This window comes from Triticum aestivum, chromosome 5A (assembly GCF_018294505.1).
Source record: "Triticum aestivum cultivar Chinese Spring chromosome 5A, IWGSC CS RefSeq v2.1, whole genome shotgun sequence".
In the NCBI taxonomy this organism is placed as follows: Eukaryota; Viridiplantae; Streptophyta; class Magnoliopsida; order Poales; family Poaceae; genus Triticum; species Triticum aestivum.
In genome coordinates, this window is record NC_057806.1 from 406,814,055 (window position 1) to 406,837,921 (window position 23,867).

Sequence of the window (23,867 nt, forward strand, 5' to 3'; positions counted from 1 at the left end):
AAGAAGAAGAAGAAGAAGAAGAAGAAGAAGAGAAGAAGAAGAAGAGAAGAAGAAGAAGAAGAAGAATAAGAAGAAGAAGAAGAAGAAGAAGAAGAAGAAGAGCAAGGAATATGATTCTGATGACAAGAAGAAGAAGAAGAAGAAGAAGAAGAAGAAGTCTTCTTCCAAGTCCTCATCCAAGTCTTCATCTCATAAGAAGAGCTCATCTGGCAAGGATCGTGCTTTTGTTGGCAAGGAGATGGATTCATAGGAGGAGTCTGCTTCTGAGGAGGCGGAGGAGGAGTCTGAGGAGGAGTCCGACCCTGGTGTTGCAAGTCTGGCTCTAGCCACAGCATACATTGCTAAGTCCATCTTCAACACTGAAGACAATGAATTCCACACTGAAGCTGAAGCTAATGACAAGGACGACTCTGCTCCCACCTACTGCTTCATGGCACGTGGTGCCAAGGTAAAATCACGCGATGCTTACTTTCAAACATCTAGTGCAGATGACTCTGATTGTGAATCCAAACCCAGCTACAAAACACTTGCTAAAATTGCAACTGAACAACAAAGGGCTATGGAACATACTCAAAAACTGTTAGACAAAAGCGATGACCTGTTGGACGTGGAAATGACCCATTCATAGTCCTTAGTTGAAGACATAAAAAATCTTCATCCTAAGTACCAAGAACTTGAAAGTCATCATAAAAAATCTTCATCCTAAGTACCAAGACCTAAGGCTTCATATGGTCCAAAGGCTTCATACAGACAAAGGACTCACCTGAGTCACCCTAACGCCAATGTTTTGCAGGGAAACCATACTCAGACTTATGAATATGAGCGTGTGTCTTCAAACCGCTATGTTCATAGAACCAAGAACTTTTCTGGTTATTCATATGAGTATCATTCATATCCTGCGAGGCTATTTGCTAGGGCTCCAAAGCCAAAGTTCTCAGATGCTGCACTTAGACTCATTGCTTCTAAGCCACCCCTGAAGATGTGGGTGGTTAAGAAGAATTAACTTTCTCTTGCAGGGAAAGGTCTCCAGCCTGAAATCAAAGGCGTCTGATGCTATTGCTGGGGACCTAAAACATCTTGTAGGGCGCAAGATCAAATGCCCAAATGGTCTCACTATGTATTTTGTTCCCGAATCGTTTGCCATTCATCCTATCAGTCCTAATCTTGATCTGAGCTTCAATAATCCTCTTGCCCGTCAAATGTTTATGCTTCACACATCTCTTGGTGAGGCCTATCCCCCTGACTGTACTGTAGGGTATGACACCTCATGCTTCAGAATGGATTATGGACAGCGGATGCACTAATCATATGACTGGTGATCGAAGTCTTCTCATGGACTCAACCTTACGTCCATCTGACAAGAGTCACATCACATTTGCTGACACTGGTAAAAGCAAGGTATTGGGTCTAGGTAGAGTTGCAATCTCAAAGGATCAGCACATGGATAAAGTGATGCTTGTTGAATCCCTTGGTTTCAACTTAATGTCTGTCTCAATGCTTTGTGACTTGAACATGATTGTGATATTTGGAAAATATCGTTGCCTTGTACTTATGGAATCTGACAAGTCTCTAGTCTTTGAAGGGTACCGGAAAGATGATCTATACATGGTAGATTTCTCAGCAGGTCCACAGCTTGCCGTATGTCTTCTTGCAAAAGCTTCAGAATGCTGGCTCTGGCATCGGAGGTTGGGGCATGCTGGCATGAGGAACTTACACACTCTCGCCAAGAAGAAGCATGTCATAGGCATCGAGGGCGTCAAGTTCAAGAAGGATCATTTGTGCGGTGCCTGCGAAGCTGGAAAGATGACGAGGGCAAGCATCCCTCGAAGACAATCATGACTACATCTCAACCCTTCGAGCTGCTACACATGGACTTATTTGGCCCTACTCACTACTCTACCCTCACAACAACTGCCTGTCTCTATGGCTTCGTCATTGTTGATGATTACTCAAGATATACATGGGTGCACATAATTCTCTACAAGACTGAAGTGCAAGATGTCTTCAGACGCTTCGCCAATCGAGCCATGAACAATTATGGCGTCAAGATCAAGCATATCAGAAGTGACAACGGCACTGAGTTCAAGAACACCGGACTTGATCTTTATCTGGATACAATGGGAATCACTCATGAGTTCTCTGCTCCGTACACACCTCAGCAAAATGGCATCGTGGAGCGCAAGAACAAAACCCTCATTGAGATGGCTCGAACAATGCTCGATGAATACAAGACACCAAGAAAGTTCTGGCCTGAAGCTATTGATACAGCATGTCATGTCATCAACCGTGTTTACATCCATAAGCTTCTGAATAAAACATCCTATGAGCTCCTCACTGGCAAGAAGCCAAATGTTAGTTACTTCCGAGTATTTGGAGCTCGGTGCTGGATCAAGGATCCACATCACAAATCAAAATTTGCACCTAAGGCTCATGAAGGTTTCATGCTCGGTTATGGAAAGGACTCGCACTCCTACAGAGTCTTCAACCTCTATCTCTACAAAATCATTGAAACTGTGGACGTACGGTTCGATGAAACCAATGGTTCACAAAGAGAGCTCCTGCCAAGTACACTAGACGAAGCTCCACCCAGTGAATCTATCAAGCTAATGGGAACTGGTGAAATCATGCCTTCTGAAGCACAGCCTGAAGAGGAACTTATCATTTCTGCACCTAACCAACCTGAAGACAATGCTCAGCCTGAAGACAATCCTTCCAATGTTGATAATGATCAGCAAGAGCAAAATCTTCGTCCAGTTCATCCTCGTGTTGCAAACAAAGTACAGATTGAGAAGATAATTGATAGCATCAATGCACCTGGTCCACTTACTCGCTCAAGAGCAACACAGTTAGCAAATTTCTGTGGGCACTTTTCCTTTGTGTCAATATCCGAACCCAAGAAAGTTGCTGAAGCCTTTATGGAACCTGAATGGATTCAAGCTATGCAAGAAGAGCTTCAACAGTTCAAGCTGAACAATGTTTGGGAACTTGTCAAGCGTCCTGACCCTCGCAAGCATAACATAATAGGCACAAAATGGATATATCGAAACAAGCAAGATGAGCATGGTCAAGTCGTCAGAAACAAAGCACGTCTCGTCGCTCAAGGATATACTCAAGTTGAAGGGATTGACTTCGATGAAACATTTGCTCCTGTGGCTAGGCTTGAAGCTATTCGCATACTGCTAGCCTATGCTAACCATCACAACATCTTGCTATATCAAATGGATGTGAAGAGTGCATTTATCAATAGCAAGATTGAAGAAGAAGTATACGTCGCACAACCACCTGGCTTTGAAGATCAAAAACATCCTGATATGGTGTACAAGCTAAACAAAGCACTGTATGGCCTCAAGCAAGCTCCTCGCGCTTGGTATGATACGATCAAAGACTTCCTGAAGAGCAAAGGCTTCAAACCTGGATCCCTCGATCCCACGCTCTTCACGAAGACATATGATGGTGAACTGTTTGTGTGCCAAATCTATGTGGACGATATTATCTTCGTCTGCACCAATCAGAAATATAGTGATGAGTTTGGACACATGATGCAAGAGCAATATCAGATGTCCATGATGGGTGAGCTGAAGTTCTTCCTTGGTCTTCAAATTCGTCAGCAAAGGAATGGCATCTTCATATCTCAAGAAAAATACCTCAAAGATTGCCTGAAGAAGTTTGGAATGCAAGATTGCAAAGGTTACACGACGCCAATGCCAGCCAAACACCATCTGGGTCCCGACGAAAATGGTAAAGAGTTTGATCAAAAGGTATACCGCTCCATGATTGGTTCTTTACTTTATCTATGTGCATCTAGGCCAGATATTATGCTTAGTGTTTGCATGTGTGCTCGATTCCAAGCGGCACCAAAGGAATCGCATCACTTAGGTGTGAAGCGAATTCTTCGATATTTGGCTTACACCCCAACATTAGGATTATGGTATCCAAAGGGCTCAGAATTTGATCTGGTTGGATTCTCGGATGCTGATTATGCTGGTGACAAGGTGGATCGCAAGTCTACATCAGGCACATGTCACTTTCTGGGACGATCACTTGTCTGTTGGTCTTCAAAGAAGCAGAACTGTGTATCACTCTCCACTGCTGATTCTGAATACATTGCTGCTGGATCTTGCTGCGCTCAGCTTCTATGGATGAAGCAAACTCTCAAGGACTATGGCATCCATCTGAAACAAGTACCACTCTTCTGTGACAACGAAAGCGCCATCAAGATTGCCAACAACCCAGTTCAGCACTCGAAGACAAAGCACATTGAAATTCGTCATCACTTTCTCAGAGATCATGTCATGAAGGAAGATATTGATATCATTCACGTCAACACTGAAGAGCAACTGGCAGATATCTTCACAAAGCCCTTGGATGAGAAAAGGTTTTGCAAGTTACGGTGTGAGCTAAATATCTTGGAATCCTCAAATGTCCTGTGATCAGGCACACATCCTAACACTTATGCATGTTGATGACTTAGATGTGCAACACACGAAGTAAAGTATATCTTCAATCAATGAAGACTTACATTCTGAGTGTGAATACATTAACGTGGAATTTGACTTCGGAGCGCCACGATAATTGTGCGCCGTGTCTGGGTCTAATACTTCCTATACGGTGGGTAACGCCACCACCAAATTTTTCTGTTTGAAGTGTTTTCACTCATGGCGTTACATTTACTATATCTTCACATTTGGTTTGTCTTCAATTTCATTCTTCATGATTATCTTCACTTTGTTGATTTGATTGCTTTCTGATATATATATTAGTGTTCTGTCCTCTACAACATTCACTTATAGCTATGTCTTCCTTGTTGAATCTTTTGAACTAAGTGAATGTGATCGGACCCTAATCTCTCTATGCTTTCTATCTCAAACTCTATCTGTCCAAATCATATGCATTCTATTGAAACTGTCGAATGTCTTCTCTGCGTCCTTGTCAGCAGAAGATACAGAGACAAACATTAAGTCTGTTTTAAAATGCTTCATCCTTATTGCCTGAAATCCGGAGAAGCCGGAACGACCATCCGACAACCTGGCGGGCGTGGGAACGTGGGACAACTCCTGAGTATGTTGCATGCTTGCCACGTGTCCCTCGGATGTGAACCGCCAGGGGCACCTGCGTAATTGCGCTGTGCCGCACACTTCCTTATAAATACATGTCCCCTGCGGTCAAGAAAACCTTCTTCCACCTCTCCACCTCGTCAAAACCCTAGCGCCACCGCTAGCTCTCGACGACGCCGGCGACGAAGCGCTTAGCTGCCGCGACTTCTCCGACGCCGTCCTCACGCCGGCCACGGACATCGTCCTCTCCGCCGTCGCCGTAGGTGTCCTCCGTCGCCAAGTTAGGGCACGGTGGATTGAACTGCTCGGTCTCCTACTCTTCCCATCTAGCAGTTCTTCGCGTGGTAAATAAAACTCTCTTTTTACCATCTTTTTGATCCTCAAAGATTCATCCTGTCTGCCAAAATAGGTTTCTGCCTATACAATGTTAGATCTATCCTGTCTGCATCTCATACTGCCTAGTATATTCACTTAAGCTTCATATCTAGTTAGATTCCTCACTTGTACTTATTCGCGGATTCGTACAAATCTGGAACCAACTCTCAACATATAAGTGAATGTCTTCGCATCATGAGGTCAATGTCTTCAAACTGATTTATCTTCAAAATCTTCTGAGAATGCATATGACCTCTTCCCCTTCCCTCGCATCTCTAATGCTGTCACAGGTACATGTCCGTGGGAGAATCCCTTGGTTCTCATAGTCTGCATTCGTTTGCAAAATTCTTACAGCATCACATTAACTCTCCCGAAGCCAGTTCCTGTCTGACCAGCAAGCGGAAGCCTTTGAAGCCTTTGACAGTGTTGAAGCCTTTTAGTCTAAACTTCATGGCTACAGAGAAATCAGCAAGGAAGGGTGGCAGACAGCGTCGTGGGGGAACATCAAGAGATTTGCCTGATGACCTCTCAGAGTTGTACAAGACAGATCTAGAAGAGGATTACAATCAGCGCAAGACACGAATCCAATGGATTCGAAGATATTGGGCCGAACAATGATTTAAATACAAGTTCGTGACCCAGGAGTATGCTGAGAAGAATGCCATCAAGAGTCCTTGGGGTGATATTCTCTTTCGAAGCCTTCCACCCAAGAACAGAGCTGAAGGTATTGCCCAGGGTTTCTATCCATGTATGGTCCATGGACCACAGCCTGACAATGCCGACCAATCATCACTGCTCTGGTGTCGTGACGATAAACTCTTCAAGCGTAACTTCCAGCATGCAAAGGCATCGGCCAAGGAAAACAAGAATTCATTGGGATTAGACTATCAACCCTGGTCCTTCTACTCCCCGGGCTGACGGCTCACGCGATGCTGAACCCAATATCATCGGACCGTTCTACAACCTTGATGGCCTCATCAACTCACATTTCTGTTTAAGGTGCCAAAGTGGAATCATTCCGATGACGATGCCGACACTGATGAAGCCCCACCTCCTACTCCAAAGCCGCAGAAGCAAAAGAAGGCTAAAGCTTCAAGATCAGCTGCTCCTCCAAAAGCTTCACGTGCGAAAGCCACTGGCTACTGCACCTCCTGAAGACAGTGTGCAGTTTGAAGATCGCTCAAGTATCTCGAAGAAGACGGAGATGGAAAAGAATACTGATCAGGCATGACCCCTGCTGCCATTCTGCCAAGACGAACACATTGATCTGTCAAGTGATGAAGATCTTGCAGATGACGCTCTTGAGCAACTGATTAAGAGCCAAGGAAGAAGCAGAAATCTTCAATGATTTGCCTCTCTTTGATGTGGCAATCATCCATAACTTCATTGATGAGTGGTTTGACACCTCCAATCTCAGCTTTGAAGATCTGCAACTTCCCATTGGCCTCAGCGTCTCTTTCAATGGCGCCATTGCTTCTGAGCTAGCTCTTAGCTCAGCGCATCGTTGAACTGAAGCACAAGATTGACTATGAGAAAGCTCAGTTCAAGAAGCACATGGCAAAGCTCAGCGTGCAAGATGTCAAAAACTTCAAGATCATGCTGCACGAGCTCAAGGAAGCCTTTCTCAAGAAGCGCGAAGAAGCTAAAGGTTCTCGTGAGCGCATGAAGAGTCTGGGCTGACAAGTGTGTGCAAGCCTACAATGAGGCTGAAAAGCGCAAGGCTCTTGGTCGTCCTGGCATCGACCCAGAATGGCTGCAAAGAAGAAGAAGCCATCGACTGACCAATCTGCACCTTCAAGGCAGGAAGAACCTCGCATTGTCTTCCCAAGCAGCATGACTGGCTTGAAAGCCAAAGGTCAGGTCAACTACTTCAGACTGAAGAAGACAAGGACTACCGAGGCTGAAGCCAGAAAGAGGAAAAATCATGCAGCTTCTGATGTCACTCCCTCCAAGAAGAAGTGCAAAACCAAGAAAGATCGGGCTGCTCCCACAGAGCCCCTTGTTGTCGAGCCCATCTCGGTTGCTCGTCCTGACTCTTCGCATCAAGAATGACGGATGGTAGCTCATGAGCCTGCTTCCACAGAGGCTCCCGAAGCCGAAGACCATTCCAGCAGTTGACCCCACCACTGCTGAAGACATTGGTCACCATGACAATGTTGAAGATGATGTAGTTCTTCCTTAGATCGAGCACAACTTGGTATCATCGCCTGTTCTCACGAACAGCGAACTCATCAGCATTGGTCGTCCTCTGACGCCAATTGCTCATGATGCATCATGGGTTGATCACCCACAACAACAAGACACCCCGAGTACTCCCCATCAACAAGTCACACCACCTGTGCAAGAATAAGAAGATGACTTTGCGGCCCAGCCAACTCCATCTCCACAGGCGTCGCCAGCGTTACGCAGGCTTCGCAAAGGACCAAGGCCCAAGTCCCTCTTTCGAGCGTTCCAGAAGGAGAAGTGCACCCACCAATCTGTTGCACGTCAAGTGTTCCCAGAAGCCACTCCTACTGTGAATGTCTCCCAGTCTGAAGCTAAAGTTGTTGAAGACAATCCGGCTGCATCAGCCGAATACAATCAAGCAGAAGAATGTGTCCCTACTCCCCCCATCACTGAAGAAGTTGTTCCTGAAGTGAACGTGTCTATGCCCGATCCTCCAGCTCATCAAGTGGAGGTTGAGAATCTTGAGGCTGCCACCACTAACACCAATGAAGCCAATGACGTAGTCATGGCTGAAGCAAATGTGGAGCCTGCACCAACACTGTGCCAGAAGGCAATGATGCACCTGCAACAGATGTGCAGCCTGACGCCTCTGTTGATGCCACTGCTCCTGTTCCACCACCAAGGCCACACACTATCGAGCAAGCATACAACTATGGCCAGCTTATCACTGTCAAATGGCCTCTTCTTGTTCCTCCGCCTGCTGCTGGTCCCCAATTTGACTATCACGTCGAGCACAGGCCTCAGGTTCAGAAGCCAATGCCAAGGCTGCCTAGGTTTCCAGGTACTGCATCTGCACCCGGATCATTCAATATCAATGGCTTTCAAAGGCACACAACACCTTCTTTGATAGCGCCAAGAACCCCTACTCTAAGGCAAGAATATCTTCTGATCGGTTCTGGAGCTATCAGCAGCGCAGTTATTACTCATGCATCTTATACAATCAAGGTCGCATTTTTCCACATATGCGTCTTGACACTGAAGCCATAACTGGTCTGCCCTGTTTGGAAGAAGCGTCTGGATTGCTTCAGAGAGTCTGGCTTGTTGCAGTTCGTCACTGACAAGGAGCACTGGAATGAAGAATTTCTGCTCCAATTCTATGCCACTCTTCATATTCGTGGCTACAACAGGGATCCGAAGACTTGGGTCCTTGAGTGGATGACAGGCAATGTCCATCATGAAGCCAAAGCCTTTGATGTCATTGAGCTCACTGGCCTGCCCACTCCAGGTGATCTTTATGAACCTGGTTGTCAGCTTCACAGTGCTGCTTTGAAAAGCATTTTTCACAAGCCTGAGCCCAACATGAGCCAGATGCTTAGCATGATGAAGCCCTTGCCTCCAGATGCTGAATATCCTAAGGAGTTCTTTGTTGAAGACCTTGAGTATCTGCCACGTACTATCTATCACATTATAAGGCGAATTCTCTGGCCCATCAAAGGACATTCTCCACATGCAAAGCTTGAAGGTGCAATGAAGACTTTGGTCTTCCATATTCTTCACGGCAAAAGCTTCAATGCTCAAGACTTCTTTATCCGCCAACTTGCTGCATCAGGCTCTGATCTCTTTGGTTTGAAGTTTTACGCTCCATGGATCATGCGTCTGATCAAACTACACTCAGCTGTCAACTATCAGCCCTCTGCTCGCAATCATCTGATTTTTCTGCCTGAGGTTGATATGTCAGTTGAAGCCATCTATCCAGAGCCTGCCAAGGAGCCTCTTTGTCTTCAAAATGCTGATAATCAAAGCTTCTCACAAAACATTGAAGGAGTCCAAGCAGTCACTCGTGTTTATCCCCTGGCTGGTACTACGCGTGCACCTCACCGTGCCCTCACTGAAGCCACCGAAAGCACCATTGCACAACGCCCTAAGAAGCGATCTCGTGTTCTCAATGACCGAGAGCTTCTTGTTGCCCTTCATCAGAAACAGGATAAGCATCATGACTGGCTGAAGCGTCAAATGAAAAGCCTCTTGGTGGACGTAAACAGGATTCGCAACCTTGCCACCAAGAATGCCTTTGTCGCCCATGAAACTTGTCGACGTACATGGAAAGGGCTGACGTTTATGTGTTCTGAAGATGATCTTCAAGACGATGGCTTCTCTGAACATTTCAAGTTTGACACAACACCTCCAAGAAGGACTGTGCTGCGGCGCACTCCGTCTCTTGAAGACTCTGAGTTCTCCTCTTCTGCTGCAACAGTGAATGCCCGTGTCATCGATGATGAAGACGATGCTACTTCACTACCTTCAGCGCGAATCGAAACTGCATCAAGTTCGTCTGCTCCGCCAAACAACACTGACGACCCTGCTGCTTCTCCTACTCCTTCTGGGAACGCGTAGAGACTCTATGTCTTCAAACCTTTTTGGTCCTTACTGACAAAAGGGGGAGAAGCATATGAGTTGATAGTCTTCAAGCGGGTCCATATGGGCGGTTGCTTTATATTTTGCCTAGTGTTTACAACTCCCGCTTTTTGATACATTTGGTTCTTTGAGTTGTAACACTTAAACTTGATGGTCGTCTGCTACATTTTCTGCTATTCTGTGATGCGATGATAAATTCCGCATGTGCGATGATAACTTCCGCACTTAGGTCATCTTGCAGACGTCCATTTTTCATTATGCATGTCACTATCTTCGTTATATCAAATCATGCATGATGAATTGTCGTCATAAGTTGAAGAGGATCTCCACAAGTACAACCTGCCATGTGCATTTGCATTCCAAAAGCAAATTACTCATATGCACATCTTCAGGGGGAGCCTTTGCCACTTATGAAGACAATACCCTATCCTTTACAATTTCACATACTTTATCCCCGTTGAAAACTTCAACCAGTTTGTCATCAATCACCAAAAAGGGGGAGATTGTAAGTGCATCTAGTGCCACCCCTAGTTGGTTTTGGAGTATTGACGACAAACCTGGTTGAGGGACTAATGTGTTTGTGAGAATTGCAGGATAACACAGGTAGTAGTCCCTCATTGATTCGGTTTACCTACCGGAGATGACCCCTAAAAATGTATGAAGACATTGACGACAATGGTGGTATATGAAGATATTCAGATTGAAGACTATGACATGAGAAAACATTGAGTGAAGACTATGGAGCGCGAAGACTTAGTCGTTTCGTTGTTTCCTTTTCTTCTTTGTTGAGTCATAGGAACCACCGTACTGTTAAGTGGGGTCCAAGTGAACAAAGTCAGAGTGACTGAAGTGATGCTCAACCAAAATCCTATGTCTTCGAGCGAAGACAATGAGAGCAAATCTTATCCAGAGCTGGATGAGTCAGCTTTGCTTGTAGCCCAAGTAAAGTTGCCGTGTGTGTTTGAAATCTGACCGTTGGAACACGTGTCAGTTCCTTAGTGACCCAGGGTCATTTCGGACAAATCAGGTCGGGTTGCCTAGTGGCTATAAATAGCCCACCCCCTACACCATAAATTGGTGGCTGCTCAGAGTTAGTACACGGATTTTGTCGTTTGAGAGCAACCCACCTCCGAAGCCTTTGAGAGAGAGAAATCCTTGCGAGGACAAAGCCCAAACACCCAGAGCCAAAGAGTGTTAGGCATCACTGAAGTCTTTCTGTCTGCGTGACCTGAAGACTTATTACACTTGAGGATTGTGAATCCTCCAGCCGGTTAGGCGTCGCGTTCTGAGCATCCAAGAGTCATTGTGGATCGCCGGTGAACGAAGTCTGTGAAGGTTTGGAAGTCTACCTTGAAGACTTACCAGAGTAATTGGGCGAGGACTGGGTGTCCTTAGCTCAAGGGGAATAAGGTGAAGACGCGGTCTTCTGAGTTGAATCTCAGCCTCCCTAACCAGACGTACAGTTGTCACAGCAACTGGAACTGGTCCAACAAATCATGTGTCCTCAACAAGTGACTGGTTCTATCCTCTCCCTCTCTTTACTTAGAGTTTGTCTTCGTGAAGTCATTGCCTGTTTGCTTACCTGTTTGTCTTCACTGTCTGACTACTATTCGTAGTTTGGCTTCATACCATCTTCCATCCTGATCCTTACTACCTAGCTGCTATTAGTCTTCGTACTCTCACGTTATTGCATACTTGACTATGGCTTGCTTAGTGTAGTTTATCTTCCGCTGCATTTCAATAGGTTCATTTCTATTGTTTGTCTTCGAAACTTCCATGTTTTGAAGACTTTCATAAAAATCGCCTATTCACCCCCCCCCTCTAGTCGATAACTAGCACTTTCAAAGTGTCATATGTTTCGTTCGGCCCAAAATGTCACGGATGTGTCTTTTTTTGTAGTGTTGAGAATACTTGATGTATGTCTTTCATGTGCTTATCTGTGGTGACAATGGGATATTCACGTGATCTACTTGATGTATGTTTTGGTGATCAACTTGCGAGTTCTATGACCTTGTGAACTTATGCATAGGGGTTGGCACATGTTTTCGTCTTGACTCTCCGGTAGAAACTTTGGAGCACTCTTTGAAGTTCTTTGTGTTGGTTGAATAGATGAATCTGAGATTGTGTGATGCATATCGTATAATCATACCTGCGATACTTGTGGTGACATTAGGGTTTTGGTTGATTTGTGTCTTAAGGTGTTATTCTAGTACGAACTCTAGGATATATCGAACGGAAAGAATAGCTTCGTGTTATTTTACTATGGACTCTTGAATAGATCGATCAGAAAGGATAACTTTGAGGTGGTTTCGCGCCCTACAATAATCTCTTTGTTTGTTCTCCGCTATTAGTGACTTTGGAGTGACTCTTTGTTGCATGTTGAGGGATAGTTATATGATCTAATTATGTTATCCTTGTTGATAGAACTTGCACTAGTGAAAGTATGAACCCTAGGCCTTGTTTCAAAGCATTGCAATACCGTTTTCGCTCACTTTTATTACTCGCCACCTTGCTGTTTTTATATTTTCAGATTATAAAAACATATATATACCATCCACATTGCACTTGTATCACCATCTCTTCGCCGAACTAGTGCACCTATGCAATTTACCATTATATTGGGTGTGTTGGGGACACTAGAGACTCTTTGTTATATTGGGTGTGTTGGGGACACTAGAGACTCTTTGTTATATGAGATGTTCCAAGAGCTGAAATTGGGATTTCAGGCTCATGCCGGTGTTGAGAGGTATGAGACCTCTCACAAGTTATTTTGCCAACAATATGGAGGAGAATAGCTCAGCTAGTGAGCATGTGCTCAGAATGTCTGGGTGCTAAAATCACTTAAATCAAGTGGGAGTTAAACTTCCAGATAAGATAGTGATTGATTGAGTTCTCTAGTCACTATCACTAAGCTACTAGATCTTCGTGATGAACTATGACATGCAAGGGATGGAGATGATCCCGGAGCTGTTCGCGGTGCTTAAGACCGCAACAAGTAGAAATCAAGAAGGAGCATCAAGTGTTGATGGTTTAACAAGACCACTAGTTTCAAGAAGGGCAAGGGCAGAAGGGAAACTTCATGAATGGCAAACCAGTTGCCGCTCCAGTGAAGGAACCCAAGGTTGAACCCAAACCCGAGACTAAGTGCTTCTATTGTAAGGGGAACGGTCACTGGTAGTGGAACTACCCCAAATACATGGTAGATAAGAAGGCTGGCAACTTCAACAAAGTATATACATGTTATTAATATGTGCCTTACTAGTAGTCCTGGTAGCACCTGGGTATTGGATACCGGTTCAGTTGCTATTATTGGTGACTTGAAGCAAAAGCTACAGACTAAACGGAGACTGGCTAAGGGCGAGGTGACGATGTGTGTTGGAAGTATTTCCAAAGTTGATGAGATCACCATCGCACGCTCCATCTTCCTTCGGGGTTAGTATTGAACCTAGATAAATGTTATCATGTGTCTACGTTGAGCATGAATATGATTAGATCATGTTCATTGCAATACGGTCATTCATTTAAGTTAGAGAATAATGGTTATTCTGTTTACATGAATGATACCTTTCATGGGCATGCACCCTATGTGAATGGTTCATTGAATCTCGGTCGTGGTAATACACATGTTCACGCCAAAAGATGTAGAGTTAATAATGATAGTACCACTTTCTCGTGGCACTGCCGCTTAGGTCATATTGCCGTAAGATGCATGAAGAAACTCCATGTCGATGGATGTTTGGAGTCACTTGATTTTGAATCGCTTGACACATGCGAGCCATGCCTCATGGGCAGGATGACTAAGACCCCGTTTTCAGGTACAATGAAACGGGCAAGTGACTTGTTGGAAATAATACATGCTGATGTGTGTGATCCAATGAGAATTGAAGCGTGCAGTGGATATCGCTATTTTCTCATCTTCACTGATGATTTGAGTAGATAAAGTTATATTTACTTAATGAAGCACACGTCTGAAACGTTTGAAAAGTTCAAGCGATTTCAGAGTGAAGTTAAGAATCATCATAACAACAAGATCAAATTCCTACGATCTGATCGATGAGAATTTCTGAGTTATGAGCTTGGCAATTACTTAAGACATTGTGGAATTGTTTCACAGTTGAAGCCACCTGGAACACCACAGGGTAATGGTGTGTCCAGACATCGTAATCGAACCCTATGAGATATGGTGCGATCTATGATGTCTCTTACGGATCTGCCGTTTTCATTTTGAGGTTATGCGTTAGAGACAGCTGCATTCACTTTAGATAGGACACCATCTAAGTCTGTTGAGACGACGTCGTATGAACATTGGTTTGGCAAGAAACCAAAGTTGTCGTTTCTTAATGTTTGGGTCTGCGATGCTTAAGGCTTCAAGCCGGAGAAGCTCGAACCCAAAAGCGGACAAACACATCTTCATAGGATACCCAAAGGTGACAGTTGGGTGTACCTTCTATCTCAGATCTGAGGGCAAATTGTTTGTTGCTAAGAACGGGTCCTTTCTCGAGAAGGAGTTTCTCTCGAAAGAATTGAGTGGGAGGAAGATAGAACTTGATGAGGTTGTTGAACCTCTACTTCAACCATAAAGTGGTGCAACACAGAAAGATGTTCCCGTGGCGCCTATGTCGGTTGAAGAGGAAGTTAATGATAGTGCTCATGAAGCTTCGGATCAAGTTGCTATCGAACCTCGTAGGTCGACAAGGATATGTACTACTCCTGAGTGGTACGGTGATCCTGTCTTAGATATCATGTTGTCAGACAACAATGAACCTACGAGCTATGGAGAAGTGATGGTGGGCCTGTATTCCGACAAATGGTTAGAAGCCATGAAATCTGAGATAGGATCCATGTATCAGAACAAAGTATGGACTTTGGTGGACTTGCCCAATGATCGGCAAGCCATTGAGAATAAATTGATCTTTAAGAAGAAGACGAACACGGACGGTAATGTCACCGTCTATGAAGCTCAACTTGTGGCAAAGAGTTTCTCACAAGTTCAAGGAGTTGACTACGATGAGATTTTCTCACCCGTAGCGATGCTTAAGTCCGTCGGAATCATGTTAGCATTAGCTGTATTTTTCGATTATGAAATCTCACACATGGATGTCAAAACAAGTTTTCTTACCAGTTTTCGTAAGAAAGAGTTGTATGTGATACAATCAAAGTTTTTGTCGATCCTAAGGATGCTAAAAGGTATGCTGGCTCCAGCGATCCTTCTATGGACTAGAGCAAGCATCTCGGAGTCGGAATATATGCTTTGATGGAGTGATCAAAGCTTTTAGGTTTATACAATGTTTGCTAGAAACTTGTATTTACAAGAAAGTGAGTGGGAGCACTACAACATTACTGATATGTATATGTGGATGACATATTGTTGATCCAAAATAATGTAGAATTTATAGAAAGCATAAACGGTTGTTTGAAGAGTGATTTTCAAAGGAAGACCTGGATAAAGCTGCTTACATATTGGGCATCAAGATATATAGAGATAGATCAAGATGCCTGATGATACTTTCAAAGAACACACACCTTGACATGATTTTGAAGGAGTTCAAAATAGATCAGTCAAAGAAGGGATTCTTACCTGAGTTGTAAGGTGTGAAGTTGAGTAAGACTTAAAGATTGACCACGGCAGAAGAAAGAGGAAGGACGAAGGTCGTCCCCTATGCTTTTGTCATAGGCTCTATACGGTATGCCATGCTGAGTACCGCACCTGATGTGTGCCTTGCCACATGTCTGGCAAGAGGGTACAAAGGTGATCTAGGAGTGAATCACCAGATAACGGTCAAAATTATCCTTAGAGGAATAAGGAAATGTTTCTCGGTTATGGAGGTGATAAAGAGTTTGACGTAAAGAGTTACATCGATGCAAGCCTAACACCTATCCGGATAGCTCTGAGTAGAGATGCCGGATACGTATAATGGAGCAACAATTTGGAATAGCTCCAAGTGGAACGTGGTAGCAGCATCTATGATATGACATAAAGTTTTGCGAAATACATAGGGATCTGAATATTGCAGACCCATTGACTACAACCTCTCTCACAAGCATAACATGATCAAACCCAGAACTCATTGAGTGATAATCACATAGTGATGTGAACTAGATTATTGACTCTAGTAAACTCTTTGGATGTTGGTTACATGGCAATGTGACCTGTGAGTGTTAATCACATGGCGATGTGAACTAGATTATTGACTCTAGTGCAAGTGGGAGACTGTTGGAAATATGCCCTAGAGGCAATAATAAATTGGTTATTATTATATTTCCTTGTTCATGATAATCGTTTATTACCCATGCTAGAATTGTATTGATAGGAAACTCAGATACATGTGTGGATACATAGACAACACCATGTCCCTAGTAAGCCTCTAGTTGACTAGCTCGTTGATCAATAGATGGTTACGGTTTCCTGACCATGGACATTGGATGTCGTTGACAACGGGATCACATCATTAGGAGAATGATGTGATGGACAAGACCCAATCCTAAGCCTAGCACAAGATCGTGTAGTTCGTATGCTAAAGCTTTTCTAATGTCAAGTATCATTTACTTAGACCATGAGATTGGGCAACTCCCGGATACCGTAGGAATGCTTTGGGTGTACCAAACGTCACAACGTAACTGGGTGGCTATAAAGGTGCACTACAGGTATCTCCGAAAGTGTCTGTTGGGTTGGCACGAATCGAGACTGGGATTTGTCACTCCGTGTGACGGAGAGGTATCTCTGGGCCCACTCGGTAGGACATCATCATAATGTGCACAATGTGATCAAGGAGTTGATCACGGGATGATGTGTTACGGAACGAGTAAAGAGACTTGCCGGTAACGAGATTGAACAAGGTATCAGGATACCGACGATCGAATCTCGGGCAAGTAATAGACAAAGGGAATTTTATACGGGATTGATTGAATCCTTGACATCGTGGTTCATCCGATGAGATCATCGTGGAGCATGTGGGAGCCAACATGGGTATCCAGATCCCGCTGTTGGTTATTGACCGGAGAGTTATCTCGGCCATGTCTACATGATTTCCGAGCCCGTAGGGTCTACACACTTAAGGTTCGATGACGCTAGGGTTATAGGGAAAGTATGTACGCAGTTACCGAATGTTGTTCGGAGTCCCGGATGAGATCCTGGACGTCACGAGGAGTTCCGGAATGGTCCGGAGGTAAAGATTCATATATAGGAAGTGAGGATTTGGCCACCGGAAGTGTTCCGGGCATCACCGGGTAATGTACCGGGACCACCGGAAGGGTCCGGGGGTCCACCGGGAGGGGCCACGAGCCCAGAGGCTTGCGTGGGCCAATAGTGGGAAGGTACCAGCCCCTAGGTGGGCTGGGGCGCCCCCCACCAAGGCCCAAGGCGCCTCAAGAGAAGAGAGGGGCAAACCCTAGGGCAGATGGGCCCTAAGGCCCACCCCAGGTGCGCCTCCCCCTCTCCCCCTTTGGCCGCCACCCTAGATGGGATCTGGGGCTGCCGCACCCCTTGGGGTGGGAACCCTAGAGGGGGCGCAGCCCCTCCCCCCCCCTATATATAGTTGAGGTCTAGGGGCTGCCCAAGACATGAGTTATTCTCTCCCAAGGCGCAACCCTACCTCTCTCCCTCCTTGTCTCTCATAGTGCTTGGCGAAGCCCTGCTGGAGTTCCGCGCTCCTCCACCACCACCACGCCGTCGTGCTGCTGCTGGATGGAGTCTTCCCCAACCTCTCCTTCTCCCCTTGCTGGATCAAGGCGTAGGAGACGTCACCGGGCTGCACGTGTGTTGAACGCGGAGGCGCCGTTGTTCGGCGCTTAGATCGGAATCAACCGCGATCTGAATCGCTACGAGTACGACTCCTTCATCCGCGTTCTCGCAACGCTTCCGCTTAGCGATCTACAAGGGTATGTAGATGCACTCCCCTTCCCCTCGTTGCTAGATTACTCCATAGATTGATCTTGGTGATGCGTAGAAAATTTAAAAATTCTGCTACGTTCCCCAACAGCTGCCACCGATGACTCCATCCCGTTCACCGTGTACACGGTTGACGGAAGAGCATGTATCCGAAACCCCGCCTCTCTGGATCCTGTACGGGAGAGGGGCGATTAGGCTTTTGGGGAGCGACTACGTGACTGCTCGCCTCCGATTGAGTACTTCCTCTACGTCCACGTCGCCTTCGTCATCACCATGTCCACTGACGCCAAACGTGCCACCGCCGAGAAGCTCGAAACCAAGAAGAAGGTCGCCGAGGACGCCGCTGCTGTCACCACCGTGGCCTCTGCCTGGCCGATTGGAGGGTATAACTTGTTTATCCCGCTCCTATTGATTTCTGTTTTAACCATGCTAGCGTTATCCATAGATGGATCTGCTATTAGCATAGTATGTACTTGCATGATCGAATATCAACATGTGTTTATTTCTGTCAATGCCATGCTAGTAATTTATTCATGGATTAATTTAATCGAAAAACTGTCTATTTACTCAGTAGTACAATGAGACCTTCCAAATGGATCACATAAATCCCTACTACTTAAAAACTAAGTAGCATTTAATTTCCTGCCAGGTAGAACTCTTCATCATTTACACGGCAGACGCACCTTCACAGTATATAGCTCAATCACATTAATTTACTTACTAAACCGCAACACGTTAATATGGGCAGGATTTGGTAAACATTTGTTTACACAATCACACTTGTATGGACAGTTAAATCACGAGATAACAAACTAAAATATTTATATCCCGTTGCAGCACACGGGCATTGTCCTAGTGTAATCAATAAGGATTTTCTGTTAGGAAGTTTCCTAGTGTAGTTACATTCCTTTGGGTAGTTAGAGCATCTCTAGGAGACCCCTTAAAGTGGTCAAATCCGTAAAAAAAGAGGTGTTTACAGTTTCGGTCACGAAAACAACGTCTGGCAGATCCGATAAAACTTGTTCGGCCCTTAAACCTTTTAAAGGGCACTAAAAATCTATCCATGAGAACCTTATATGTACAGTTTCGAAGGCAGTACACAGTTCAACCTGCAAACCGGTCAAACCTCATTAGAGCAGACGCGTCGCCGTGGAACTGGCCGGAATCTACCCGGATCTCACCAGAATCCGTCGCTACATGTCGAAAGAAGCCCTCGCACGCCGGAATTTGCCACCGCAGATCCGAGTTGCAGCTGGCTCGACCTCCACTGCTGAGGCGAGGCCGTCCATGGGTATGGCGGAGCATGCCACCGGTGGCCCGAATCAGGGCGAGGCGACGCCAAATAAGGGCAGGGGGTGTCGGGGAGCTCACGCGGCCATGCCGGTGGGGGGCGGGAGCTCACGCGGCCAAGCCATGGAGCGCGTGCGCGGCGGCGGGCGGTACCGACTCAATCTAGGACGGGAAGACGCGCCAGGGAGCACGCAGTCAGGGCGGGGGGGAGGCGGGCGGCGCCGGGGCGAGGCACGTCGTGGCCGGAGACGGGATCTGCCGGGACGGGAGGAAAAAAAGGGCTATAGTGGGATATAGTTTCATTTACGGGCCTGCTCTGCCCGGAGCAATTTCGCACCGTAAAAACAGTTTGCAGTGCCCCTTAGAGCATCTCCACTCGCGCCCCCAACAGGCCCCCAGGACGCGATTTTTCTGCCGGCGCCGAAAAAAACCCCAGTGGCGCCCCCAGGACGCCGAATTGCGCCGATTCGGCCAATTTTTTGGCCCGGCGATCTCAGGCCGAACCCAGCGCACTGGGGGCGCTTGGGGGCTCCGGAGGAAGGAAAAGCGCCACAGGGGCCACCACTGTCAGACGAAAAAAAATACTTTTCTCCGCCAGAATTCGCCCCCGCGCGCTATATATAGGACGACACCTGCCTTTTCACTGCCGTGCCGACCCTGATGTCGCCCACCTGCCACGGCCGGTGGTCCACCGCTAGAAAGGCCATTTCCCCGCCGAAAAGAGAGGGTTTCGCCGCGCTGCCTCCATCCCGTTCCTGGGCGAGCTTTCCAGCGCTACGACCACACAGGCAGGGGATACCGGCGGCTGCGCACCTCCCACGCCCGCCAGGTGTTCGACGATTTTCTTGTTCGGTGATGGACTCCGACGACGAGGAGGCGGTCACAGCGTTGCTGGAGTAGGAAGCCGAGACCGACACCCAGGACGAAGAGCACCTCATGGTCCTCACGGCTCTGGCCGGCTTGTTTGCGAGCAATGCAAAGCTGCGGCGAGATGGCTCGGCGCCGGGCCGCCGTAAGAGCAAGTAAAGGCATCGGCTGGAGGGTTACTGCTTTCTCTACACCGACTACTTCGCCGACGCTCCACTGCACGACGAGAAAGTATTTCAGTGCCGTTATCGGATGAGCCGAAAGCTCTTCCTCAAGATTGCGAATTCCATCCGGGAGTTCGACAACTACTTAATCTGCAAGAAGGATTGCACCGGCACACTTGGATTCACCTCACTCAGAAGTGCATGACAGCTATGAGGATGCTTGCTTACATAGCTCCTGATGATACACTGGAAGACTATGGACGCATGGTCGAGTCCACCACCATTGAGTGTTTGTACAAGTACTGCAGGGCAGTGGTGGCAGTGTTTGGACCACAATACTTGCGATTACCCAATGCTGAAGACACTGCTCGGATTCTAGCACATAATGCAGCAAGAGGATTCCCTGGGATGCTCGGAAGCATCGACTGCATGCATTGGGCATGAAAAAACTGTCCATTTGCTTGGCATGGGATGTACAAAGGCGCCAAAGGAGCTTGCAGTGTGGTACTTGAGGTGGTGGCCACATAGGACCTCTGGATTTGGCACTCCTTCTTTGGTATGCCAGGAAATCACAATGACATCAACGTACTGGCAGTGCTCGAATGTCTTTGCCAAGCTTGTTGAAGGTCATGCTCCTCCGGTGAACTTCGAGGTCAATGGGCGCCACTAAAACAACGGATACTACCTAGCAGATGGCATCTATCCGAGATGGTCCACATTTGTGAAGACTAACCCCTGTGCCAGGAGGCAAAAACTCCTACTTTGCCAAGTGTCACGAGGCTTGCAGGAAGGATGTCGAGCGGGCATTTGGTGTGCTCCAATCTCGATTTGCTGTTGTCCGGTACCCCGCTCTGACCTGGTCGAAAGATCAAATGTGGAAAGTCATGACTTGTTGTGTCATCTTGCACAACATGATCATTGAGAGCGAGCAGGAAGAGCTAGTGTTCGACACTGAACCATATTATAGGCAGGGTCCTCTTGTCTAAATTGATCACCAGTTACCGGCATCATGGGTTGCCTTCCTCAATATGCGTCAGGAGATCAGAGACCCACAGGTGCATCAAGAACTGCAACACGATCTGGTGGAGCACCTATGGAGGCTCAAGGGCAACGCCTAGTTCGATGCCTGATGAACTATGAGTTTTAATTTGTGTTTGAATTATGAGTTTGCTTCGTTGAACTACTTGATTTGTATTAATTTATGTGACGAACTATGTGATAAAAATTAGTTTATGATGAATTTTGTGCCGAAGAATGATGAATTTGGGCCAATTTGCGCCAAATTTGGGCCGATATCGCTGGCTGGGGGGCGAACTTTGGGGGGTCGGCTGGGAACCCGAGCCCCCCCCCCCTCGCACGCCGAAACTACTGCCGGTTGGCCCCCAAGTGGCAATATTTCGACTCCCTGGGGCTGAACGACTGGAGATGCTCTTATACTCGTTTTTATGGGTCAACTTTTAAGGGATCTACTAGAGATGCTCTTAGGATCCTATTTACTTTCCTAGTCCTAGCCATCCACGACTTGGTTGACATGCATTGTCCATATAATAGGCAGGCTACAGCGAGTGTACCGAGGAGTTAGATAGCTTTTGTTTATTCGTGAGTTACGAGATATATAGAAAAACGTCCGAGTTATGGGCGGCCATATCTTGTGTATTATCTATGATTTTTCCATCGTGAAAATTTACGAGCGACGGAGGGTTGATCATCATATCGATGCCTACATACTGATCCAAGGGGATCATTATTTTTATTTGTGTATTTTGTACGCGGGTGAAAATTATTATTGGAGGTTGTGAGGAGGAACAAGGTGGACGACGAACAGTTGATCAAGGGTCGTTGTGAAAGATCGGGCCATCTACACACATGAATTAGCGTCTCGCTAGTTTGTGTTTCATCAGATAGCATTCAGTCTCCAAGGCAACTACCTTGGAAGTGGCACATTCTTTGTAACCACTTTAGAAATTCTGAGCGAGCGGTGTTTGGAAATTTCGAGAGGGCAGCCGAAGGTTTGCCAACTATGTCGGTGGTTTCGAACGGAATGGTTGGCAACTTCGACATGCTAGAGTTTGCAACGGCTATATCTAGACGAACTACTCGGCGGTTCCACTGGAAGAGCTTGGCAGCTCCGAAAAGGTAGGAAAGTTAGCTACATATAGTGGAGGAAGTTCGAAGGCTTTTGAGGGCATTTGGTTTGAGTTTTAAGCACACGGGGAAAGAAACTCATCATAACATCCTCGTCCCTTTTAAATAGTATCAGCAATGTCTATGGACTCAGTGCGATTTTGGACCACTAAAATAAAAATGGAGAATCCTTAGCTTTGCCAACACTTTTCTTCATGATAATTTGTGGGGGCCGCCTTTCATTTCCTTCGTTGCAACTAGAAGGAACTTTCCTGAGATAAGCTAGATAAATCATTAGTTTCTTGAGATATGTTGACATTAATTACCAAAAATCCATCAAGGAAATTAGATGCATTTTTAGGTTCCCCTCCCTCTTGCTACCGATAGAGCAGTCGACGGGGCTGAGGAAACCCCGGTGATGTTGGTTGCCGGGTCACCTCTATTTTCTCTTTTCCCTAAATGGTGTTGTGGCGATAGGTATCTCACTAGGAAAACTTCGACACTGGTGTTGGATTAGCGACGTTCTTATGAGAAGAGTTTCATCACCGCCGGCTCGACGTGAGCTTGATTTCACCATAGATGTAATTGCAACTTGTGAAGTAGAGGATGGCGGCGATGACCTCGACAAGATTCACGAAGATTTATCTTGTGTCTTTGCCACATCCTTTTTTTTTTTGAATTCCTGCAAAAAGACATATGCTAATTCTCAGTCGATGTTGAGAACTGTCAAAGATACCATATTTTCTAATAAGAAAAAACAAGTTCACCTGAGAAATTCTATTTTTCAACCAACCGAGAGTCTGAGACGATACAATATGTTTTGCACCCAATGAAAAAATTATCACAACCGTGAACAATTTTAGATATGAACGAACAAATTTGTAAAGCTGACCGGGGAAAGAGATTTTCCTCAATCCCAATTTCCCACAACAACTTTGCACCCAAAAAATATGTGAAGAATCGCTAAGGGCATGCATAATTTGTGTTTTGGTTTAGTGTGGGATTCGAGGTGGGCTGGGGGGAGGGGGCTAACATACGGTGGTTTTGTGTTTTTGTTTAGTGTGGGGATTAGAGGGGGGTGCTAACGCATAGTGGGATCGTACTTTGGGTAATTGCACTAAAAATGGTCTGAATTCAGATTCACCTTCTTTGGCAAAGCTAATTCCAAATAGTTGTTTTGTTTCAGCTTCTAGTTTTTCCTGCAAGAATCTGTTTTTTTTTTAAACCGGGCAAAAGACTTGCCAGCCTAAAGCCGAAACAAGCAGGGCAAGATCTAGACAGTACAGTAAAAGTATGTGTTATATGTAGAAGTGCATGCTCTAGCCAATGCAACCAAAAGACCGGTCTGATAGAAGAGACTAAGCAATACATTTATACGTCAACATTGTATAATAGTTTAAGTTCTTTATGTCACCTCTTGTAAATGCTCACATGAATATAAGCACCTCTCTTGTACAAGGACTTGGATGACCCCTCTGTCAGAAAAAAGAAAGGGACTTGGAGGATCTCAAGTCGTTAACCCAT